This window comes from Anser anser (assembly GCF_964211835.1).
Source record: "Anser anser genome assembly, chromosome: 2".
NCBI classification, from domain to species: Eukaryota; Metazoa; Chordata; class Aves; order Anseriformes; family Anatidae; genus Anser; species Anser anser.
This window is the reverse complement of record NC_139721.1, coordinates 86,801,344-86,826,362: the sequence shown is the minus strand read 5'-3', so window position 1 is coordinate 86,826,362 and position 25,019 is coordinate 86,801,344. Positions and strand designations below refer to the sequence as shown.

The window sequence follows — 25,019 nt, the reverse complement described above, 5'->3', positions numbered from 1 at the left end:
AGGGGACCAAGAGGCAGAATAAAAATTTAAATATTCCACTAGTCTCAAAATCAGTCTTTGTTGATACAACTTCTTACTGAAGCATCCCATGTTCAGTGAGTATTACTAATCTCCCTGTCTGATTCTCTTTAGCATGCAGAACAGAAGGATTGCTTTTAGAAATGTCACCATTTCCTAACAATGTACAGTAGATAGGGACATATATATAGATAACTATACAAGGGCTTTAAGTTCTAATGAAATTAGCAGAGATACTTTCTGATGCAGCAAAGCTCCATCAAGCATTCACAGTTGTTGACATTAGTTTTGTTAATCATTTCAGTAATGGTCTATTTGTAAAAGTTGCATTACTATGCCTAGATTATAGATCTTAGACTAAAACTAACAGCAGTTTCATGCATGTATGTTGGGTTACCTTTTTAAGAGAAGAGTAAGAATATTGTGCCTACATTTCTGCCAGTTTTATGTTACAAAGCAGACAGCTGGAAGCAACTGACCCTTATGATGGAATTTAACACCTATGACTGGAAAGAGCTCTTTGGTCTTCTAGCCTGTGTCTTTGTTTCCGAATTATTTTGCATAGTCTCTTCAACAACCTGATTAAACTTTACCTTAAAGTGCTCAGGTTTTCTTTCCCTCATTACTCTAAAAATACAATCACACTAAAGACACAGAAGGGAGTAACAACATAAATGAATTTAATACAACCATAGCAAATAGATGTGCACAATAAAAATAATTTATATATATATATATGAAAATGAACATCTGCAGCAGATTTAGATCCCTAGAGAACTCTCCACACATGCATACAGACACACGTGTACATTAGTGCATATATACATATTTATATATTTGTGTATATATATATACAGAATCAAACATAGACATACAAATGCATACATGTAGTGTTAATGTGGAGCTACCCTTTTCCACAATCTGAAGCAATATAAAAGGTCTGTATCCTCCCACAGCGTGCTTCTCAAATATAATCCATATGTCTGTTTTCTGGCTATGCTCTGCTAACATTTGTTTCAAGAAAAAGGCTTTGGCTAGATAAATTTGTACCTTTTCTCACATAGGTGTAAGCAATTTGTACTGTGCTCAGCTTTCTCTTTTGCCTGAAGCTCTTTCTTCTCTATTGCTGTATACTAGAGAGTCGCCTATCTTTCCCTTATGGTCCTTCTCTCTCTAAGTTCTTCCCTTCTACGTATGTTCTTGGGCAACATTAAGGAATAACACATTTTTTTGCAATCATTTTCATTTACTTCTTCATTTTTTTTCCAGTCAATACCCATATTTTCTTATTGTCTATCTATAAAAGCTGTACAATGTCTCTATGTATCTTTGTCTTGCCCTTCCTCTTCTTACAGGCTCAAATGCAAATTCCTCTTTGTTCTTTTGTTTTTCTACCTGTTAGTATTTGCCTATTTGCCTAGGTGAGGTCTAACATTTCTAACTGATAACGGTAAACATAATCAATAAATACTTCTTATGTCTTCAGCAGTACGCCTTCTGTCCATTTAGATCACAGAATCCCTGCAATACACTCTCTAAGCTACAACCAAATTGTTCATTATCAATGTCATTTATGGAGAGAGGGCTCACTGCTACTTCCTCAAGGGCAAAACCCAACACAAGGAGTTCAGAAAATGCTGGGCTAATTAAATTAAGACTTTCTGCATATAATGGCCACCAATATTTTGGCAGTCAGTATATTTATAAATAAAATTCAAAATAAAAAAATGAAATAAAATTAAATAAAACAGAACAACAACAACAAAAAATGATCACTGCATGCTGGCTTGTAATACCATCCCAACACAAAGTAGAGATCCTGCACTAGCATGGATAAGGATATTTTCACTGACCAGCCTTGCTTTCTGGGTTTGCACTAAATAGAACCTCACATCTCATCAACTCTGTATCAGGGGGTCCAAAGCTTAAACCCACATCAGAGTTTTACTGATTTTATTAAGCTCTGGTACAAGATTATTTATATTTTTAGCAATCCATTCTTACAGCTCACTTTGTTCTGCCTTATACAGAAAATATACTAAAATAAAAACAATCAAACTTTGTTCTCCGATTCTTGCTGTGTTTGTAAGATATACGCCTGGTAATTGTTAGGTAATTTTGTTCCTTGCCTTAGAGTAAATTATAATCTCCTTCTGCTGCTGAGCTGCCTGGTCCCTGCAGTGTGGATGATGATTCTCTATTTGCTATTATAATATACAATGTGGGGAAGCATTCAGAAAACTCTTAGGAAATGCAATTTCTTTTTCAACAAAGTTTGTCGCTTTTGTTAGTGTGGCTGAAAACAGACAGAAATGTGATTTTGCCATTGTTGAAAAGACAGATGTAGGATGTCTGTGATGTGCCAACAATAACAAACATTCCAACTTACAGGAAACACACATGAGGAGGTAGACTGGGATTCTGGACCACTTCAAGAATGCAATTTTTACACCCCATTGGAAGAGCAGTCAATTTAATGGCTAGTAACAGGAACTTTACTCTTTCTTAACAGCCACAAGGCAATATCACACACTTGTTCACATACACAACCCTGGAAAGATAATGCAGCAGCAAGATCAGGTTATTTCCCATGATACCATCATTCGTCTGTAAAAGAAAAGAGAAGCAAAAGCTCCATTCCTAAATGTTCCTTTTCATAACAACAAACATGTTCCCCAAACATGGAAGACATCTTCTCTACATATGTTCTGTTTCCTATTGTCATGAATGCAATAGAAATGCATAAATAATACTATATAAATACACATTTTTGAAAATAAATCAAACATGAGACAAAGGATATTATGGCTTTAAAGTATCTCTGAAAGGATTATCCTGGAGAACTGTTGACACTTTAGTGTAAATACTGGTAGTTCAATTATTATGTTAAAATTTGCATGTGTACACAGAAAATTCATTTAAATGAGATAATGTTTACATTGACTAAATTTAAGTATTTAAAAGAAAACTGTACCAGAAGGTTTTCTTATCTTTATTAGATAGCTCTGATACAAGTCTTATGTGTCAGAACAGTAGACAATATATACTTTAGAAGATAAAAAGGGGGTGACATATTTGTTTTTGCACTGTAATGCATCACAGCAGCTGAAATGGTAGATTAACTAAAGCTGAACTTTTAAACCACATCATAATTGAAGAGAAATTATTAAAAAAGTTGAAGGAATATAAAAGATTATTTTTCTTCAGGCAAATAAATGTGATAGACATTTTTATCAGTCTATATAGTACAGAAATGTCTTCTTTTCCCATATATATCGTATATATTACCATATATATTGTATATATATTTTGCTACTTTTCCTCAAGGTTTCTTGATTGAATTTAAGTGTGCTATTTTGGCAGATGTTCTAATTTTCTGTCTGGTTGGAATTGTCTTTTCACTGTTTGTAATTTTTTTTTTTTTCTGTCAGGTATTTGCATGTGAAGGTTTCATAATATCTACAACGTCACTATGACAGATGACCTAATTTGCATCTTCTCCCAACCAAATATTTTACTATGATCATTTCTAATCACAACCAAATTCAAAGAAAAGAAAGTGAAAAATGAGCAGGTTGAAACTTGAATCCCTTGGAATAAAACTCTCAATGTTTTCAATGAAAAGAAGAATTATTCTTTCAATTCTGCCCTCTGCAGTTCTTCTTGCTTTGAACTGCCTAAAGGCTATTTCTCCTCTGAGTACATAGATCTCATTTTAAGCTGCCATCTTAAACACAACTTTCTGTGCACTTGAGTGCACTTATCATTTGCTTTTTGCTGCAGATATAAATAATGTTAAGAGAATGTCAGTGTCTAGATGTCTTATCCACACACATGCAGTAGGATCAGCAGGTTTACACGAGACATTTATCAACATAACATTTGGAGTTTTCACTGCCTTCTTTTGGAAAAGCAAGTGCTGCTGAAAATGGTTTTCTCTAGACAAAGTGGCATTCGATTATTCAAATTACTTTAGGTTGTAAACTTTAGGTTAGCTGTGCAAAACATTGTTCATTTTATTAAAATAATATTGAATGCTGTTAACATCTTAAATATTTGGTAAATAGGGATATTTTTATTTACTGCATAGACTATTCAATTAATTCGTGAGTAAATACAACAAAGGAAACAAACTGATACTACTGTTAGGAAAACCAAGCAAAAATATATATAGCTTGCTAAACTGACAAATATTTAATTGAATCTAAGTAATTCTGTTGTAGCCCAGATTACATACTGTATAGTGTACTCAGGTGTTAATGAGTAACATAAGAAGAAGGGGGAGCCCTGCTATTGCTTCTGTTAGTATGACAACCATAAAATGTAAAAACAAAGAACAAGTTGTTATGAGCAACTGAACACAGTATCATTTGTAAGACCCTTTCAGAACACCTTCTCCAGGGAAGAGGATGGAATCAGTTCACAATGTATATACGCTCCAAGCAGTAGAAGGAAAAGAAATTTGAAAAATATGTCTGAAATCCTTGGCTCTACATCATGTCTCAAACTGAAATGCTTTGAACCTACAACCACGTCCCTGCAACCTCTCCAGCTACCATGCACTATCCTGCAAAATTGAAATTATAATTTTGCTTTTCAGAGCTGAAGGTCAAACAATGTTATGGAAAACCCTATCTTAAAGCAAATCATGCATTTCCTAAGTTACTCTAACTTATTTAGGGAAAAGGTTTGTTTCATCTTTACTCAGAGAGTAGTATCTTACAGGTATGGAACTACCTACTGAAGTCAATGTCTGCTAACCCTATAGAAGGCAGACAGAAAATAAAAAGGTAACAGTTGGAATATACGTTCTGCCCAATGGAATGTTTGCAGATGTTCTTGTACTCCAAAATAAATCTAGTCTGTGGGCTGCATGGGGTTTTGGAAGAAAACCTCCCATACATTACTTTGTTTACACAATACAGTTATCTCTTCCGGGCGGGAACCAAGCCTTTCTGGATTCGAAGTATTGCTACTTGGCTATTCTGCAACAAACAGAAGAACTGCAGAAGCAATGAGATTTCCATTCTCCCAAATGCTGACATTCTCACCAGCATAAAGAACAGTGAAGATCAATGATATTGAATATATAAGAAAATAGCAGACACTGCTTCCTCTCCCCGAAGGAATAAAGGAACACCATATTTTCAAGTTTTTTTTTTTTTTGTGTTTTTTTTTCCCTCCAGAATTCAATCTATCAGAGAGTTTCATCCTTAGATATGTAATATTTTGAATAACAGTAATGAAGATATTTTAAATACATTTTAAAATTGCAGCTGCCCAAGTTGAAAAAGTTCTAAAATACAGAAGTATTGCAAGCAAAACACGTTTTAAAGTATTATTTCTATTACATTGAAATTAAAGGTAAAAAATAATGTTTTCAACAATGTTGTTATTTATATAGGATGAGTCTGACCTCAATAATCATCTGATAAGAAATATCAATTAATCATCCTAGTGCTACTTCTCATGTAGTTGCAAATATAGGGACATTACTTCTACATATATATATTTTAAAAAGTTTGTACTCAAACACTGTACTCAGTTTTCATTATTTTTACGATTTTTAGATCACCTGTTATTTCATTTGACCAGGACTGCAAAATAGATTTAATACTTTTGTTTCTTTCAAATTATACATTCATGGGTAGTTGATAAGAAAAATGTGATTCAGGAACAAAGACTAGAACAGATTCTCCTGGAACTGGTTGTTGATTTTATTGACAGACACACAGCATTTTGAAATAAATTAGTATGATGAAAGTTTCTCCTGAAAGAAGCAAAAGAACAGACTCATATGAAGCAAACCAATAGTGGTATTCCACAAATGTTTACATATGAGCAAGTAACTTAATGATACAGATAAGCGCTGTAGGATCTGATTATAAAATGGTCCTTTATCAGAATAAATAAAAGAAAAAGCTGGGGAGCCAGTGAATCTCACTTTCATTTATCAACTATAACAATTTAGGCACAAATAGCTATGTTAAATTTATGTAATGGCCCACCTTCTGTTAGCTGATAATACATTTATCTCTTTTTATTACTATTTAAATGTCCCGTGTAAGAACTGGAAACAAATAAGAATAATAATCCTTGTTCATCCCATATGCAATAAAGTCAACACAAAAAAAGTTTTTTTTTTTTTTTATTATTTTGATGGAAGACTTTATGCAAATGAGAAAAATGTTAAAAAGCTAGACTTTTTTAGAAGATGAGTAATAGTAGCATATTCTCTTATTCATTGGCACAGAAATTGCAGATACATGAAATTCTAGCCTGGGAAATCTGCCCTCAGTAAACACATTTAATGCATGGACATGGTCTTCTGTATGGTTATACTCATAGCCATCTGCTGTGTGGGCACTGTTCCCATCCACAAGTTGATTGGAAATTTTCCGTACAGTATTCATGCCAAGCAACAGGACCAATACGCTAAGACTTTCCCCTTTTGTAAGAATCCCCTTTTTGCTGTTTATAAAGCACTGACAAAAATACTTCAGTTAGTACACTAAGAAAGTATATTTCAGAAAACAGTATCTTAAAAGTAGAAAAACATGAAATGAATCACAGAATCACAGAATGGTTTGGGTTGGAAGGGACCTTAAAGACCAACCAGTTCCAACTCCCTGCCATGGGCAGGGACACCTCCCACCAGACCAGGTTGCCCAAAGCCCCATCCAGCCTGGCCTTGAACACCTCCAGGGATGGGGCAGCCACAGCTTCTCTGGGCAGCCTGTGCCAGCGCCTCACCACCCTCTGAGTAAAGCATGTCTTCCTTATGTCTAATCTAAATCTACCCTCTTTTACTTTAAAGGCATTTCCCCTTGTCCTATCGCTACGCTCCCTAACAGAGTCCCTCCCCAGCTTTCCTGTAGGCCTCCTTTAGGTACAGGAAGGCTGTTCGAAGATTTCCCCAGAGCCTTCTCTTCTCCAGGCTGAACAACCCCAACTCCCTCAGCCTGTCTTTGTAGGAGAGGTGCTCCAGCCCTCTGATCAGCTTCATGGCCCTCCTGCTCCCAGTAAGTTTTGTTGGATTGAGCACTGTAAGGAATAGCAATAACTGTTCTGGTGGAGAACAGATATAAATAAGAAAATATCAACATGAGAAGGTACATTCTGCAGGTAAAATCCTACGGCAGAAAATAGCATTATAAAATAAAGCTTTTTTCTAGAGACTAGGGATATTCTCCAGAGACGACATCTGAGTATCAGTTATAAATGGATTTGTTACTTTGAATTCTTTCATATCTATGTAATCAATCTGAGATCAGCAAATTCCCAAAGATTTTAGAAGAAAGGGATCTCAAAAAAAGACAAAACAAAACACAACAACGAAAAAACCTAACATCTGAATAAACTAAAGGAAATCAAAATTAGCTGGAAACCACTTCTGAACTTCTTGGTTAAGATTTCTATGAACTAACAGAATCAGCCTGAATTCAACACTGAACTTACATAAAAAAAAAGTTGCATTTATAATGTATATGTGAGTATATGGTAAAAATTAAAATGTTTACAAGTTAAGCTAAATACACATTTCTTCCTTGCATATAAAATTCATATTTGCACCAGTGGGAATTGTTACATTTTGTAACGGTATGATGTTGTGAAAAGTCCTGAACTATTTCCACTGTTTCTGTCTTTACATCTTCCAAAACCAGGCAATGAGCCACAGCAGTGTAACTGCAGTTAACTAATGAGAGAAAAAAAGGCGTCTTCACTTTCTAGAAAGAATACAAAGTCAAACTACCTGTCAATAATTAACACATGCACAATGAAGGAAGACTAAATTATAAGGGCATAATGATGTCTAGGAAAATCCCACTAGAACGGCTTGGAGGAAATCAGCTCTCTAACCACTGACACTTTTTTTCATAACCTAAAACTTCATATTGCCTTTCAATAAGGTTCCTATTTTGTTGCACTTTATATTCAAAGGACAAGCAACTTAATTCTCAGAGTGCTGAGGGAGAAATTGTTACTAATATTAATACTATGACAGCTCGTATAAATCACTTTTCTGCTCCTGAGGGCTAAGACAGGGTCTCAGACATGCTGGAGTACATCAGTATTTACTAAATGCCTCCACTCCACACTGTGCTTTACGAAGTGAAATACATCCATGCAAATGGAAAACAACAGGCTATAATTCTGATTTAGCACAGCTTTGCTCTAGTTGATTTTGGCATAAATGATCAAATAAGACTAAGGTAGTACAAATCTAGGCCTTTCTTGAAAATCCATATTTGCATTTTGGCTGGTAGCAAAATTAGAAGCACACATAAGGATTCCATGTAGAGTGAGGATTGCTTGTCTTACATGGCCTGCACAGGAAAACTAAAAGAACCATTGACTTTATATGGTAATCTTTTTAAATAATTCCTCATAAATATTGTCAAAGAGATGAGTACTCGTATTTATGACTGTCTGAATTCCTACTGCACAGGGTCGACATACTACCACGGTGTATCTCTTCAAGTACACTACTAAGACCATACGCACACACACACATACACACACACTAGGTCACAGACTTAAAGATGTGTGCTGTCTTCAAGAGGCAATCTGTGCAGAGAAAAAGAACCTGGATTTTGAAGAAAACTACATGTCCCATGGATTGTCCAAGAGGACTCTGGTTAGGAAACCTTCACACTCTGGCTAGTATTTGCAGGCTTGATTGAGTCTCTCTCTTAGTAAATCTTCTGTTCAAAAACATTTTTGCATAGGGTATACATCTGTAAATAAAGAGCACATCAACGCAGTAAGTACTCCTGGTACTGCTGTTCATTTGTTGTGTGCCCCATAATTAAAACCTCACTGTGAGATCCATAGTGCTTCCTACTTAAAATCCAAGCAGAAAGTACACTTGACACATGCTGAAATTACTGTCCGCAGAGCAAAGGAAGATTATTTCTTCAAATTTGCAGACAGTACTTTAACACTGGATGGTACCACTTTATGAAAACATATCTTTTAATATATACATATGTGACCAAGCATGAAGTATTTCCTTTTTCAGAACATTTGAACACAGTAAGCATATATCACGTTAAGTGTCAGGAAGCACAATCTCTCAAAAATTATTTTCAGCAATTATCCTAGATAGGTACTGTTCAGGAGTCCATCAAGGGATGCTTCATCGTTTTTAAATAATGAGTTAATTATAAAGTCTGCACATAATAATGAACAAAATCTTCAAGTACTCAGCTGTCTCCTATTACTCTGTCTTGTGCGTACTTTATTATCTGGTTATGTGAAAATGGTGTGGAAAGCTTAGAAAGTTACATCATTTTACAATGATTGCTTGTGCTATATGCTCTTTTAGAAGCAAAAACACTGCAAAAATGTACAGAAAAGTCTGTTTCACTTTTTCTTTCTCTGCTCAATTCTGGACAAAAAAAAAAAAAACTGTAGGAAAATACTAAAACACGATTAAAGCACAGTTAAGTCTAAGACTTAGCATGTCCATCACATCAAGTTACACACACACACACACAAAAAAAAAATAGAAGCCAGCAGTTAAGCATTTTAAGATGTGGTGGTAATGGGGTATCCCCATTCAATAGTAAGGCAACGATTTGAGCAGTCAATTAAAATGAGAGCAATGTGGCTCAGTCCCACCCTTCAAAGCTGAATTCTGCTCATGTCTCAAGAGACTCAGACCTGGAGCAGCAGCTGTACCTTGTGCCAGGAGGGGAAAATCTCAGCCCCTCTCTGTTTGAGATTCTGCAAAATTCTGCCTCAAACACAAAAACTCACCTGGTCAGAGTGAGCAAGAACATAATAAAAATATACTGACTTATTCTCAGCAGTAACAAACTGAAGCTCATATTTCTGTGAGTTTTCCAAAACAATGCTACTCAATTTATTAAGAAGTGGAAGCAAAAGAGACGGATATTCTTTAGAAACTTAAAAACAAACAAACAAACAAAAACCCTCATAGATTAACATATTGTTACTATCCACCTACTTTTTTGCTCTAACTTTCTAGCTGCTGCAATTTCTCTGATTATTGAAATTCATTCGGCCTTTGTATGGGCTTCCATGGCAAACAAAAGGAATGACTTGTTTTAAGCAGATTTCACACACACTAACCAGAGATTGATTTAAAATAAATAAATAAATAAATAAATAAATAAAAATCTTCTCTTGAATATGCATTCTGGCAGAAGCATTCAAATTTTATTTTCAGACAAAATAAATAAATAAGACTACAGAAATGTGTCTGCTGCTCGTACTGAAAAGAATCTACAGTTATCATCCTCTAGTAAGCACACAGATTCCTGCTAATCCATTTCTAACAATTGTTTTAAAATATAGAGGACTTTTCACAATCCTGTAGGAATACACAATTCTACAGATTTTTTGTCAGTAAAAACAGAAGGAATATGTTAAATAATCAAAGCCAAAATTCCTGAAATGGATCATTCTCCCACTCCCAGCACACATTACAAATTAATATTCATTCCATGTGTATTTCCCAGCACATCCTCTGCACAGTGTTGAAACAGCTTTTAATGAGACCTGCACTCTACACTGATTCACTATAGCTTTATTTTTATTTCCAGAAAGGGCTCTAAGAAAGAAAATTGCAGCAGACAAAAATATAAGGTGTGTTAGGATGAGATAAGTTACTTTCAGAAAAGTAATTTCAATTATTACTAACAGTCTGTGCCAATGCTGCTCTGTAGACTTCAAAGAGTACTTAAAAGAGCAAAGACAATGTTTTTCCCACTGTCAGCAACTGTAGTTGTGCAGGAATTAGCTGATATGAACTACCAGAGAGATGAAAATAGTGTTTGTATAGGGACTGCAAAAGAAAATGAGATGCTCTTACCTGAGTTAGTTTAATTAAATTTTCATTGGCCTTCCTGAATATTAATCACCCACACAGCTTGTCTTCATTTTGTAACCAAAAGTTTCTCCAATTCTCAGCGCACGTCTACCTCAAATTCCTTTCCTTATACAACTACTTAAAATTGTACACCCTGAATCAAGCTGTTTAATTCTAAACTTACAATTCATTCTGAAGGAAAAAGGAATGATTTGCCAACAGTGAAAGTATACTTTATCCCTGTAATTTACCATTCAAAGAACTCCTTGCATATTAGATATCAAGATGGAAAGCTCAAAACATTAAAGCTTCTTCCTAAATACAAAGGGTTTTTTTTGTTTGCTTGTTTTAATTAAAAAACAGGAAGGAAAAAAAAAAAAGGCAAGACAAACTTTAAAACAAATGGCTCATCCTGAGTGGTCAAACTAATCTGCTGCACTTGAATGGTACAACTACTTAGCACAGGTAAATTCAAGTGCATTCATAAATTATTTTTTTTTAGTCATGTACAAATGGTGAAATAATTTCACTGTAGTTTTTTTTTTTCTTTTTTTCTATAGATTCATAAATTGTACAAGTTAGCACTGTTAGTACAAGTTATGCTTGTTATGGAACAAAATCCAAAACTGTACTTAATTATTTCTCAGTATGATTCTTAGGAGAGTTGAAAAGCTTCATAGACTGCAAGCATAATAAATACTATCTACCACTCCTCCAAAAACCACAGTATTCAAAAAGCAGAGCAGTGCTCCAAATGCTGACCAGAAGCTCTGTTCTGCTGAGATTATGTATTTTTTAACAGACTGAAAAAGAGGTTCACTAGGTGTATTTATTCAAAGTTGAAATACATTTTTACTCGCTACCTTTCTCTATAAACTTATTTGCTGAATATGCTTTGTAAAATAAACTTAGCAGGTTTGAAATGTGCCCTGTAGTGTATCATCAGAAAGTAACAGAACAGAAAATCTCTGCATCACTTTAAAGCTACTTGGTTTTCCAGTCCTGGTAGGAATTAATTGTCTTCTATCATTGTTACATTTAGTTGATGGATATTTATGCTTTCCTAATCTTTAATCATAATTTAGTCAATTAAGTCTTAGCACTCCATGTTTCTTTGAAGGTCTTACATTCATAAAGATACATATTAATTTCTAGACACATGCCTCTTCATTACATTTGTTTTCACATACAACAAGGTGCCAGTTTATAATCTTGCTCTCCGTTATGCTCCTTTGACATAAATTTAATTGAAAGCACATTATAATAAGTGCTTCCACCTTATTCACAGTTCACACATGCATTTTTTTACTGCATCTTGTGTTTTAGACTTAACATTTCTTCAGGATGCAGCAGAGCTGCCTGGTTACACCCTAGTTCACATCTTAGGTAATCTTAAAACTGTCCCGCATCAGAAGTTGATTAGTCCCTGCCATGGGGAAATCTTCCTATACCATAAAGCCAACGTAGCTGTGTCTGGACCAACTCATCCTTCCTGTTCAGTAGAGGTTCTTCAAAGAAAGGTGATATAACATTCCTTAACACCGTAACAACTCTTCTGATGTTATTAGAAACCAACAACATAGAAACGTGTCTTCAATTCTCCCATGGCCCAGTTTGCCTTCAAATCAAATGACTGAATGATGGCTAAAAGCTGTTTTTCCTTTTAACTCTGGAGCTTGAAGGTCTGCTGTAGTACAGCTGATGGTTTATTCTCTCACATTTTACTAAAAAACAATAGTTTTTCTCTGTATAATCCTTTAGTTAAAATGTAAGAGTGCTTTCACTAAAATAGCAAATATTTGTGAGAGATAGATTTTATTTTTTCTTTCCAAAAAGCACAGATGATGGGTATTTACTAAGCATGTGAATCCCACTCTCAGTTCACAGGTCAGTACCAGGTCCATAGAATTAAATCCTAAAACTAATAATATCAATACAAATTTTGACATCAACACATACAAAAGTGGATTTGTTCCCTTCATAACTAGTAATCCAAGGTCGTGAAACCATTTTTTTCTTTCCTTCTAAGTAAAAGAAGGAAATATGAAACAATGATAAAATGGTAATGTCAATGAAACATTGAAAAAACTGTTCTTGAATGTTCAGGGAATTATATTACATTAAGACCATAAGTGAAAATGAAACCACTAAGACAAAATGAAAACTTACAGTTTGCTTCATTACTTAATCTAATGTTTGTTTAAACATACTTTTAAAATTCATAGCATGCCATAATAAAAGTGATCAAGGTCTGATTTGCTCAGTAACAAAATATGTGAGATAAAATCAGCCAAATCTTATCACAGCAAAGTATGTCTCTTACTGACATGAAAGGGAGCTGCACAACTAAAGCTCTTCAAAGGCTTTGAAAATGTACAGCATTGTAATAGCCCTTAAAAAGATCATGAATTTTTGTGTCATCTGATGAGTCCTTTATAAATGTGTGCCTTTATCCCACCTTTCCACATTACACTTTCACTTGTTCAATGATATCAGGCACAGTGTCACACTACTCAAGCAGCAATGTCTTTAGTTCTGTCTCACTAATATCAATCATACTCTTGCTTTTTTTTAGGACACCAGATAAAAATCTGGCTTTGTTCCCCATAAGAGTTTTTTTCACTTTTATGTTAATATGATAAAAGAAAATACAGAAGCAAAGCAAAATTATTCAACAGTTAAGTGTGTTGAAAAAACTCATGACATTCAATGACTTTGAAAACTGCTTTCATCATCCCCACATTTAAAATATCCTTCTTCTGTAACTCAGTAGTATGTACCTGACACAGTGCACACTGCAGTTAATCCAGGTGTAGTTCCAACAAATACACTCGTGATTTATGTTAACTTTTTCAGGTTATGAGTAGGTGTATGACTGAGTATGCTGCCTTCATGCATATGTTTGAAGACAGGACAGATGTAATCATTTAGACTAACCTTTTGAATGACACAGAAGTGCACTCTCAAATGCTATAACTTAGTACAGAAAGTACTACAATACCAGTGGGAAGAACAAAGTATGTAAAATAAAAATAATCTGAAAATCAAGGAGGTGGATAATAATAGAACCTAACTGTTCAGATACCATTTAATGGGAGTCACCAACTCTAGTAACTGATTGCTAGATACCATTCTGAACCAACTCTATCAGACTAATGGAGCAATGTGTTTGTTACAGATGATCCACCGTATTCTTATTCCTACTTATGTTTTATATGCCAAGAGTAATACAGGCCACTGAACAGCACTCTGATAGCTGCTGAACAGGCATACTAAAAAAAAATAATGCTCCTAAAGCACTTGTTAATGCTGTCTTAAATGTGTTACAAGCTTTAAAGGAGCACCAGACATTAAAAAAAAAATGCTTTTATATAAGAGAAAGGGAAAATAGAGGTAAAGCAATTTTATCAATTGTTATTCACCTAAGGAAGCCCAAACACTTATTTGGAGGTGATGAAAATTATGAAAATATGAGAATCTACTTACGAGTTGATGAGTAGCCGAGGTTAGAAATGCGTTCTGTCAAACAGTCTTGCCACTCTGCAATGAAAATACCAGAAGTCTGATGATTCAGCAGCTTTCACTGAAACAGAACAACAGTTTTGAATATGCTCAGATGATGATGTTTTTCTTTGCATGATACTTAAATAAACAGACAACAGCATTGGACTCTCCTTTGCAAGGCGACGTGAAGAGATTAAGATGTTCATCCTGGCAAATTTATGAAGTCAGCACTTCATGCATGGATTTTTATTTTTAGACAGCTGTTCAAAGTTGGAATTCTGGTAGAATAATGGAATAATAAAATGTATAGCAATGGTATTTTCAAGGCTTGTACCTAGCATGGGAGTAATTAATGATTTCACGCCTCATGCTAAAATTAAGAAAATGAGCTAATCTGAAAATATTTTAGTTTTAAAACAGTGATGAGTTAGTGCTATAGAGAAATAAGTATTACTTATTATTATAGAGAATAAGTATTACTGCTAAGAAATTAGTATTGATTGGGAAAGAATCTATTCAGAACACATGAAAAATAATTATACAACACAAATATATTTCTGATCTTGTACATATAAAGAACTAAATCTGTTTTACATAATGCTTCTCTATTTCTTCATTTATATGCATTAACCACCCACTTTTCTCAAATATGCAATACGTTGATATAACCTCATTAAATATTTTGACTCTTTTCAGGTATTACCACCTAACAAATCTGGCAGATGATGATACTAATAAATGTGAATAACAGTCAACCACTGAAAAGTTAAATACAGATATCAGACCACTAGGAAATATTTTTGTCATTGTTCCCGTAAGACCCTGTATGCATTAGAATATCTAATGACAGATACACAGATACTTAATATAAAAGCACAAACAAAATTTAGTAAACAAACAAACAAACAAATAAAGCCACACTTATCTATTTGATCCTATCTTTTTACTTCATCAGCTTTGGTCTTTCTAAATCTACGGCAGTGCAAGGGTCTATGGAAGGGTATGCTGTATATGGAAGTTAAAAAAAATACGTGAGAAGGAGCATCACTTACTGTAGTGTGAATTCTGCCAGAAAAACATAGTTGTGTTTTAACTTCATTTACAGAGAAGCTTTGTTAGCTTTCTTAAAAGTTACTGTTCACTATAAACTACTTGTGAATCATTCATGGTAACAAACATAAAAACCACAAGCAAACTAGTCCTCTGTTCCACATCCAGTTGTTTTCTTTTTCCTCACACCACCACATCATCTCACAAGTCAAGAAACCTTCCTGTTTATGATAGAAAAGTCTTCAAATATATCCTGAAGTCCTTGAACAACTGTTTGGGTCAAGGTAATAGCAGGAGTTGCAGAAATGTCTCCACAATTATATCATTTTTACTGCTCCCCATTTGCCTCTCTATAATATAACTGGTAAACAACTGAGATCTCTAGTCACCCCAGAGGAACTACAAACAGCAACAGCTAGATTTTGCTTAAAACAAGAAAAAAGGACTACAAATGTTGCACAGTGTAAGCCAATTACAGATGAAATGTCAACTGTCCCAGAACTACGCTACTGATTCTTCACTAACATCTGGCAAGATATTTTGCATATGTTTTGCACACAAACACATAACTCTCTTCCATACAACAGAAAAGAATCATTTGTGTTGAGTTTAGTCCTTAAAAGCATTATAAATATCACAGTCCTATCTGTGCTGTTTTCACATGCTTTTCTTCAGAATTAGGAATTTTCTTCATTGTTAAATTCTCGTTTCACATAGAATCATAGACTCATTCATGGAATGGTTTGGGTTGGAAGGCACCTTAAACCCCATCCAGTTCCAAACCCCCTGCCATGGGCAGGGACACCTCCCATCAGACCAGGTTGCCCAAAGCCCCATCCAGCCTGGCCTTGAACACTTCCAGGGATGGGGCATCCACAGCTTCTCTGGCCAACCAGGTAGTTAGAAAGATTTGCTAACTTATTCTGGGTCACTTTCACTGCCTTAGCTTTTAACAGTTCTCCTGCAGTCACAGAGAAAGAGGATAAATTAGCTTCAATCATCTCACTGGAATAATTGTTCTTTGGCTACAAAAATGACATTGATAGATTTATGAGTTATACTTCAAGTAAGAATGACAGCATTGTTGTTCTTTGTATAATGATCCTGATGTGTTTATTCCTAACATTAAGGTTCTGGTGATATACTGAGATATGTACAAGTCTGTTGGTGGTGGTATTTCCATACTAATCCTCAATTGCTGTTCATTATTAATGCATTCTGCCACTTTTTCTACTTCTGGTTTCAGCCCGTGTTTCCTCTCAGCCACTGAAGTCAAATTTGGTGAGACAAAAAATACAACATTAAGGCATTGCCTTTTCTTCTTTATTTCTGTTGGCCTGTTTTCTTAAGATCTCATACTTGCACATGAGTTTTTTGTAGTTCTATATACTATTTCTTGGCAATCCAAGATCCAACTTTTCTGCTGGGTGTGATTTGTAACCATCTGGTATTAGGCTGGTTGTGATTTGTGAGAAGCTCAACTTCCTTCTGGGCTTGCAAGTGTTCAGTTCAACAGCATAAAAAATAAGTTCAACATGGATGATAAATTCTGATAAGTGACATAATAAAAGCTGTCAGTACATGAGAAATTAGAGTTTTGTTTAAAAGAGCAAATGGACATCAATGGTCAGTCACCACCTTCTTCTAAATTGATATACAAAGCCAGGTAGTTTATGGGTAAGATTAGGTAAATGTAAGAATCTAATGACATCCAAATGGGACGTTCAGATATAAAACAGGATCCTACGGTAGACCTTCTGAACAGTCTTCTGGCACTAAGCAAATATCACAGGCCATCTAACATGAAATTAGGCTGCTAAATCCCACTCAGCTAAACTGTGATGACTTCAATCTAGATTTATGTACAGGCAGCTAAAGCATGAAAACCTTTCAGTAGCATACATCAGTTAAGATCAGGCCTGAGCATGTTAAGAATAGTGAAATAAAATCATTAGAAGATAATCTGTCCTCGTCAGAGGTTGGAATATGGAGTGCTACCAGACGGCCTAGGGTGGATTCAGAAATGGCAGTGAAATTCCCGAATGAAAGAACTTCATGAGAAAACATGAGCCACCAGCACAGCAAACCTGCTTTTCCAGGTTGATTCTCCCTTAATCACTCAAAGTAATAATATGCTCAGCCCTCCAACTTTAGGATGAGCTGCATTTGTCCCTTAGAGACTATGGCACACAACATAATTAACTTTAATAAATCAGAGTTCAAGAAAATACACACAATGGCTTGAGAGGACCATCACAGACTTTGTAAGTACTTTCTCTTCATTTGCTTTAAAGTTATACAACATATTTCTGTTCCTGGAGTTCTTCATCTTACAGGGGATACCTAACTTGGGAGAAGACATCTGAATTACAGAGCACTCACGTTCCATGATTGTTTAATATTATTCAGAAGGTAACTGAGACTAATAGTACAGGACACAGTCTACTATTTTTTTTCGTGCAAAAAACCTACCAGCCTTTCAAAAGAAAAAAAATCCCTCAATCGTATGTCTCACAACCTGTGGTGGTTTTACCCAGCTGGGCAGCTGAGCTCCACCACAACCAATCTCTAATTCCCCCTTCTCAAAGCGAAAGGGGGAGAAAAAATACAATGAAAAGGGCTCAAGGGTTGAGATAGGGACAGGGAGATCACTTAGCAATTATCACAGTATCACAGTATCACAGATTTCTAGGTTGGAAGAGACCTCAAGATCATCGAGTCCAACCTCCGACCTAACACTAAGTACTCCACTAAACCATATCGCTAAGCTCTACATCTAAACGTCTTTTAAAGACCTCCAGGGATGGTGACTCCACCACCTCCCTGGGCAGCCCGTTCCAATGCTTAATAACCCTTTCGGTAAAGAAGTACTTCCTAACATCCAACCTAAAACTCCCCTGTCGCAACTTTCGCCCATTCCCCCTCGTCCTGTCACCAGGCACGTGGGAGAATAGACCAACCCCCACCTCTCTACAGCCTCCTTTAAGGTAACTGTAGAGAGCGATAAGGTCGCCCCTGAGCCTCCTCTTCTCCAGGCTGAACAAGCCCAGCTCCCTCAGCCGCTCCTCGTAAGACTTGTTCTCCAGACCCCTCACCAGCTTGGTCGCCCTTCTCTGGACTCGCTCGAGCACCTCCATGTCCTTCCTGTAGCGAGGGGCCCAAAACTGAACACAGTACTCGAGGTACGGCCTCACCAGAGCCGAGTACAGGGGCACAATCACTTCCCTAGACCTGCTGGCCACACTTTCTTATACAAGCCAGGATGCTGTTGGCCTTCTTGGCCACCTGAGCACACTGCTGGCTCATATTCAGCCGACTATCAACCAATACTCCCAGGTCCTTCTCGGCCAGGCAGCTTTCCAACCACTCATCTCCCAGCCTGTAGCTCTGCTTGGGGTTGTTGCGCCCCAGGTGCAGGACCCGGCACTTGGCCTTGTTGAACTTCATACAGTTGGCCTCAGCCCATCGCTCCAGCCTATCCAGATCCTCCTGCAGAGCCTTCCTGCCCTTGAGCAGATCGACACACGCACTTAGCTTGGTGTCATCTGCAAACTTACTGAGGGTGCACTGGACGCCCTCATCCAGATCATCGATAAAGATATTAAAGAGGACCGGCCCCAGTACCGAGCCCTGGGGGACACCACTAGTGACCAGCCTCCAACCAGATTTGAATCCATTCACCACAACTCTCTGGGCCCGGCTATCCAGCCAGTTTCTAACCCAGCGAAGCGTACGCCAGTCCAAGCCCCGAGCAGCCAGTTTCTTGAGGAGAATGTTGTGGGGAACTGTGTCAAAAGCCTTACTGAGGTCAAGGTAAACCACATCCACAGCCTTTCCCTCGTCCATTAAGCGTGTCACTTTGTCATAGAAGGAGATCAGGTTTGTCAAGCAGGACCTGCCTTTCATAAACCCATGCTGACTGGGCCTGATCATCTGCTTGCCATGCAAGTGCCGCGTGATGACCCTCAAGATAATCTGCTCCATGAGCTTTCCTGGCACTGAGGTCAAACTGACAGGCCTATAGTTCCCCGGGTCTGCCCTGCGGCCCTTCTTATAGATGGGCGTCACATTGACTAGCCGCCAGTCAACTGGGACCTCCCCCGATAGCCAGGACTGCCGATAAATGATGGAAAGTGGCTCGGCCAGCTCCTCCGCCAGTTCTTTCAGTACCCTCGGGTGCATCCCATCCGGCCCCATCGACTTGCGCACATCCAAGCTCCGTAGCAGGTCGCCAACCATTTCCTCATGGATAGCGAAGGCCACATCCTGCTCCCCATCCCCTTCCACCAGCTCAGGGCACTGGGTATCCAGAGAACAACCGGTATTGCCGCTAAAGACTGAGGCAAAGGCGGCATTAAGCACCTCAGCCTTTTCCTCATCCTTAGTAACTAGGTTTCCCCTCGCATCCAGTAAAGGATGGAGATTCTCCTTAGTCCTCCGTTTCGCGTTGATATATTTGTAAAAGGATTTTTTGTTGTCTTTAACGGCAGTAGCCAGGTTGAGCTCCACATGAGCTTTGGCCTTTCTAATTTTCTCCCTGCACAGCCTCGCTACATCCTTGTAGTCCTCCTCAGTGGCCCGCCCTTTTTTCCAAAGATTATAAACCCTCTTTTTTCTGCTAAGCACAAGCCGCAACTCTCTGTTCAGCCAGGCCGGTCTTCTTCCACGCCGGCTCGTCTTTGGACACGTGGGGACGGACCGCTCCTGTGCCATCACGATTTCCTTCTTGAGGAGCGCCCAGCCTTCCTGGACTCCTCTGCCCTTCAGAACCGCCTCCCAAGGGACTCGGCCAACCAGCGTCCTGAGCAGCTCAAAGTCACCCCTCCGGAAGTCCAATACAGCAGTTTTACTGGTCCCCTTCCTGGCCTCGCCAAGAATAGAGAACTCTACCATTTCGTGGTCACTCTGCCCAAGACAGCTTCCGACCACCACATCTCCCACCAGTCCTTCTCTGTTTGTGAACAGAAGGTCTAGCGGGGCACCACCCCTGGTAGGTTCACTGACCAGCTGCATCAGGAAGCTATCTCCCACGCTCTCCAGAAACCTCCTAGACTGCTTTCTCCGTGCCATGTTGTGTTTCCAGGATACGTCCGGGAAGTTGAAGTCCCCCACGAGGACAAGCGCCGACGATTTTGCAACTTCTGTCAGTTGCCTATAAAACTCCTCACCCGTCTCCTCATCCTGGTTCGGCGGTCTATAACAGACCCCGACCAGGATGCTAGCCTTGCCGGCCTTCCCGCGGATCCTAACCCACAGGGATTCAACCTTATCATTCCCAGCCTGGAGTTCCACAACATCAAAAGATTCTCTAATATAGAGAGCCACGCCACCACCCCCTCTTTGCTGCCTGTCCCTCCTGAAGAGCCGATAGCCAGGCAATTATTATCATCACAGGCAAAACAGACTCAGCATAGGGAGATTTATACGATTTATTACCTATGGCTAACAAGCTAGAGCAGTGACAAACAAACAAACTAAAAAAAAAAACACAAAAAAAACACACATACACAAAAAAAAAACCACTAAACCAACCTTCTCCCCATCCACCCTTTTCTACATCCTCCCCCTGAGCAGCACAGGGTAAAGGGGAATGGGGGTTGTGATCAGTCCCTAATGCTTCGTCTCCATTCATTCATGGTCGCTCTGCCCCTGCTCCACCGGGGGCTCCTCCACGGGCTGCAGCGTGGAGATCTGCTCCATGTGGGACCCATGGGCTGCAGGGGGACAGCCTGCTCCACCAGGGGCCTCTCCACAGGCCGCAGGGAAACTGCTGCTCCGTGCCTGGAGCACCTCCTGCCCTCCTTCTGCATTGACCTTGGGGGCTGCAGGGATGGATCTCACTCCTCTCTCCCAGCTGCAGTTTTTTTTTTGTTGTTGTTCTTTTTTGTTTTCACCTTCCTTAAATCTGCTTTCCAAGAGGCCCACCCAGCGTCACTCCCTGGCTTGGCTCTGGCCAGCAGCAGGTCCCTTTTGGAGCTGGCTGGAGCTGGCTCTGATCTGACATGGGGCAGCTTTTGGGATCTGCTCACAGAGGCCACCCCTGCAGCTCCCCTGCTCCAAAACCTTGCCATGTAAAGCAAGTACATGACCACACCCAACAAGGAATCCAAGGCAAAGTATACCAAAACTGCTAAAAAGCCAAGGTCAAAAGCAAATGGTGCTATTTGCAGTAGCAAATTGCAATTACACATCTCAGTTTGTGGTCTTCATTTACCTTTTCATGTCTCATGACATAGCCCTGTAATGCAGCACTACCATTGCCAATAACACACCACAAGCTGTTTACTCAATCTGCAAGGTCTCAGGACAGTGGTTTGTCAGTCTGAACTTTTACTGACCTGCCCATAGCTTTGTTTTATATGGTTTAGTTGTGACAAAAATTTCTCTAACTGCTGATTTGTTTTATTTTGGCTTATCTTTGTGTAATACCACCATAACTTCATAGAGATAGCAGTAACAAGCAGCTATTCTATGCAGAACGAGATATTTATAACTAACATAACATTGCAATGTATAGAAATACAGGCTTGGTACAATAGAAAAGGCCTTGAATACTGGAGACACTAGATGGGGTGTGGATGGTAAAATGATGGGATTATAGGAGACAGGGCATGGGGTCAGCTGTGGGGATCCCGTGGCTATAAACAACTACCCAGTGTTCAGCTAAAGGAAAGCAGAGATGGACAAAACTGGGTTTACAGTTAATAAAGAAAACTAAGACATAGTATCTCACTTGCAATAAACGCAACCAGATATAGTAACTAAGGATATAAGATACCTGTAAATCAGTGAAGATTGAGAAAGAGAATGAAACCCCTGATGTGAGGACCCAAAAGAGCAATGGAAAGGTGAGCATAACACTGGGGAAAAGGGTGGAAATTATGAAGTGTGTATATAACAATTTTAATGGCATTACTTTTTTTTTTTTCCTGTAACAAAGGGAGGGGAGGGGATCATTCAGGTTGGAAAACACCTCCAAGATCATCTGGTCCAACCATCACCCTACTACCAATGTCACCCACTAAACCATACCATGTCCCTAAGCACCACGACTGTGCAAAGCAAAAAGCGGACAAAGTCCACAGAATCTTTTCTGGCACAGAAAAATTAGTAACAGAATTTAGTTGCTTTACTGAATATGCAAATGACAACTGAATTTCTTCATCTGATCTCTTCCAGAACTTGTAACATCCTTGCTGAAAGTCAGAATAGGTCTGGTAAAAACTATGCTTCAGCTTTCACTGTCACTGCTAACTTTCACTTTCTTACAAAAACACAAATGCTGCTGCACTTCACAAGTGTGCATGTACAATGCCAAACATAGGTTGAACATATGTGAAACAGAGTAAGCATCAATCCCAAGAGAACAGGGTATTTTATTAATACAAATTTCTCTGCTCCAGATAGAAATTCAAATCCCTGAGAGAGTCCATTAAAAATTATCTTTCATCAACTTCTTCAAAATATGTCTGGGGACTCAAATTCCTCAGAATGTTCTTTTATGAAGCTGTAGTAATTTCACATATAAATTGGGAAGCACAAAAAAAAAAAAAAAGTTGTATGTTTTGATTTTTAATTTTTGGAACAAGAATTAAACAGGGCCTAACTTATTGATACAGCTATTTTCTTTTTTCCTGTGTTGCGGCCTTATACCTTTCAGTACTCCCTTGCATTGAAAGAAAATTTCTTGCTAAACATTGAAGTATTTATACAACCTTCTTCTTTACTCTCAAATAACACTGGTGATCAAGCACATTGTGTCAGCTGGGCAAATATCTTATTAAGAGTCATTCTTTGGATAAGATTCACTCTTTCACTATTTCATAGAAACGTTCTGAATAATGCATCAGCAAAGACAGATCAGTGGCCTTCCTCTAAAATTCCCTGTTGCTTTTCAGTGTGATTCATTGTTGCCAGTGTCTAAGAAAACACCTGGTAAACGCACTCCAGTACTTCTTTAAAATTCAGTACTGTTTTAAACAACAATTTAAACATTTCCAGAGAAAACCCCGAGTGCTCTGGATATGACTTCTTTATCTCACAACTTTAGGAATCATAGAAACAAAAAGATTGGAAAAAAACCTCCACGATCATCTGGTCCAACCATCACCCTACCACCAATGTCACCCACTAAACCATGTCCCTAAGCACCACATCCAACACCCTCAGGGATGGTGACTCCACCAGAGATCTCTCATTCATGCTGTCTGAAGTCCCTCCTAGAACTTCAAACATCATTTCTTCCTGAAACCATGTTAATTTTCTTTACCAACCAGGTGCATAATTGCAAGGTCATGAACAACATCTTGCAGAGCTAGCTGACAGTGTAGGGTTTGTCTGATCACAACTCAGAGAATTCATCCCCGCTCGTTCTCTCAAACATTTTAAGCAATTCTCCAACAGCTGTTCACTCTTCTCAAAACTTGTGAAAATCTACATATATCTTTTTTTTGGAGAAGACACACATCTTTGCTCAATCTTCCAGTGTTCAGCAACTGGTTAACACCCACTCTCAAGCCCATAGTTTGATACTAAATTCTTTTTTTATCACTTGGAGTCTGAGTGACTGTACTCTGTGTCTTCTCCACTGTTTGATTTAGTGTAAGTCTCCAAACTGTTTAATGACCCAATGGTAAAAAATTGTATTCTAGGTTTTAATGGGGACAGGGCTGTTAGATGCTTAAATGATCCACTTACTGTTTGTGCACAGGCTGATGAACACTATGCATAGTTAAGCAAACACACACACACAAAAGAAAATCTTGATATAATTCAAGCTCTTTGTGGGTGAGATCTCTCTGTAAATGACCCACTTTATCACAGTATAATGTCTGCTACACAAATATACATGAAATACTGTTAAGTTTCTATTATCATCTCTTATGTAACGGAAGGGTATTCTAAACAGAATTCTGATTCATGAAAAAGAATAATAAGAAATGATTGCATTACAGTGGGTTTGGCAGATGATATCCAAACTACTGCTTTTATGCATTTTTAAATAAAAGCAGTAGTATAAGAGATATAACTGACATTGTGGTATCTGAGTTCAATTCAATGACATTTTTAGAAAAACTCCTCATATGGAACAGTTATCACATCCAAAAGGATTTCATTATATCATACAAATAAAACTGCCTGACTCTGATTTTGGCATTATATAAACAAAAATACCAAACTTTACATGGTACCACTCATACACTATTCCATGAAGTGAACCTTAAAAAATCTAGAATTCACACTTGCACTAAGACGTTTCAAGTGTCCCTTGCATGGTAGAAATATTAACTAGTTTATGGTTTTATATCTGACACTATATTATACATCATCATGAAACTATGTGATCAAGAAGCCATGCATAGTACAAGCAAAAAATGTTTAATTGTCCACAAATGTCAGATTCTACTGTATTCTTGAGCCTCTTCTACTACAAGTTGTAACTATTTTTAATGATTAATTTTTCAAATGGAATAGTAACCCCCTTGTAGCTGAATGTCTAAATGATTACAATAAGTATTTCAGATGGGGAGCTGACAACTGAGAAGAAGAGAGATAAAGAAACATCCCAAAAAGATGGAGAAAGAAGAATCTAATGCAGGACAATATGGAT

The 25,019-nt window shown here is 37.8% G+C and overlaps 1 protein-coding gene across 3 annotated transcripts in view; it reads right to left on the bottom strand.

The window, feature by feature from the left end:
* CDH18 (cadherin 18) overlaps positions 1–25,019 on the bottom strand; it is a 543,479-nt gene that overhangs the window by 420,130 nt on the left and 98,330 nt on the right. For all 3 annotated transcript variants that reach the window (XM_083824886.1, XM_083824887.1, XM_083824897.1), the window contains exon 2: positions 14,342–14,395. The gene's annotated coding sequence lies outside the window, so the exon portion shown is untranslated. The remainder of the gene's footprint in view (positions 1–14,341; positions 14,396–25,019) is intronic.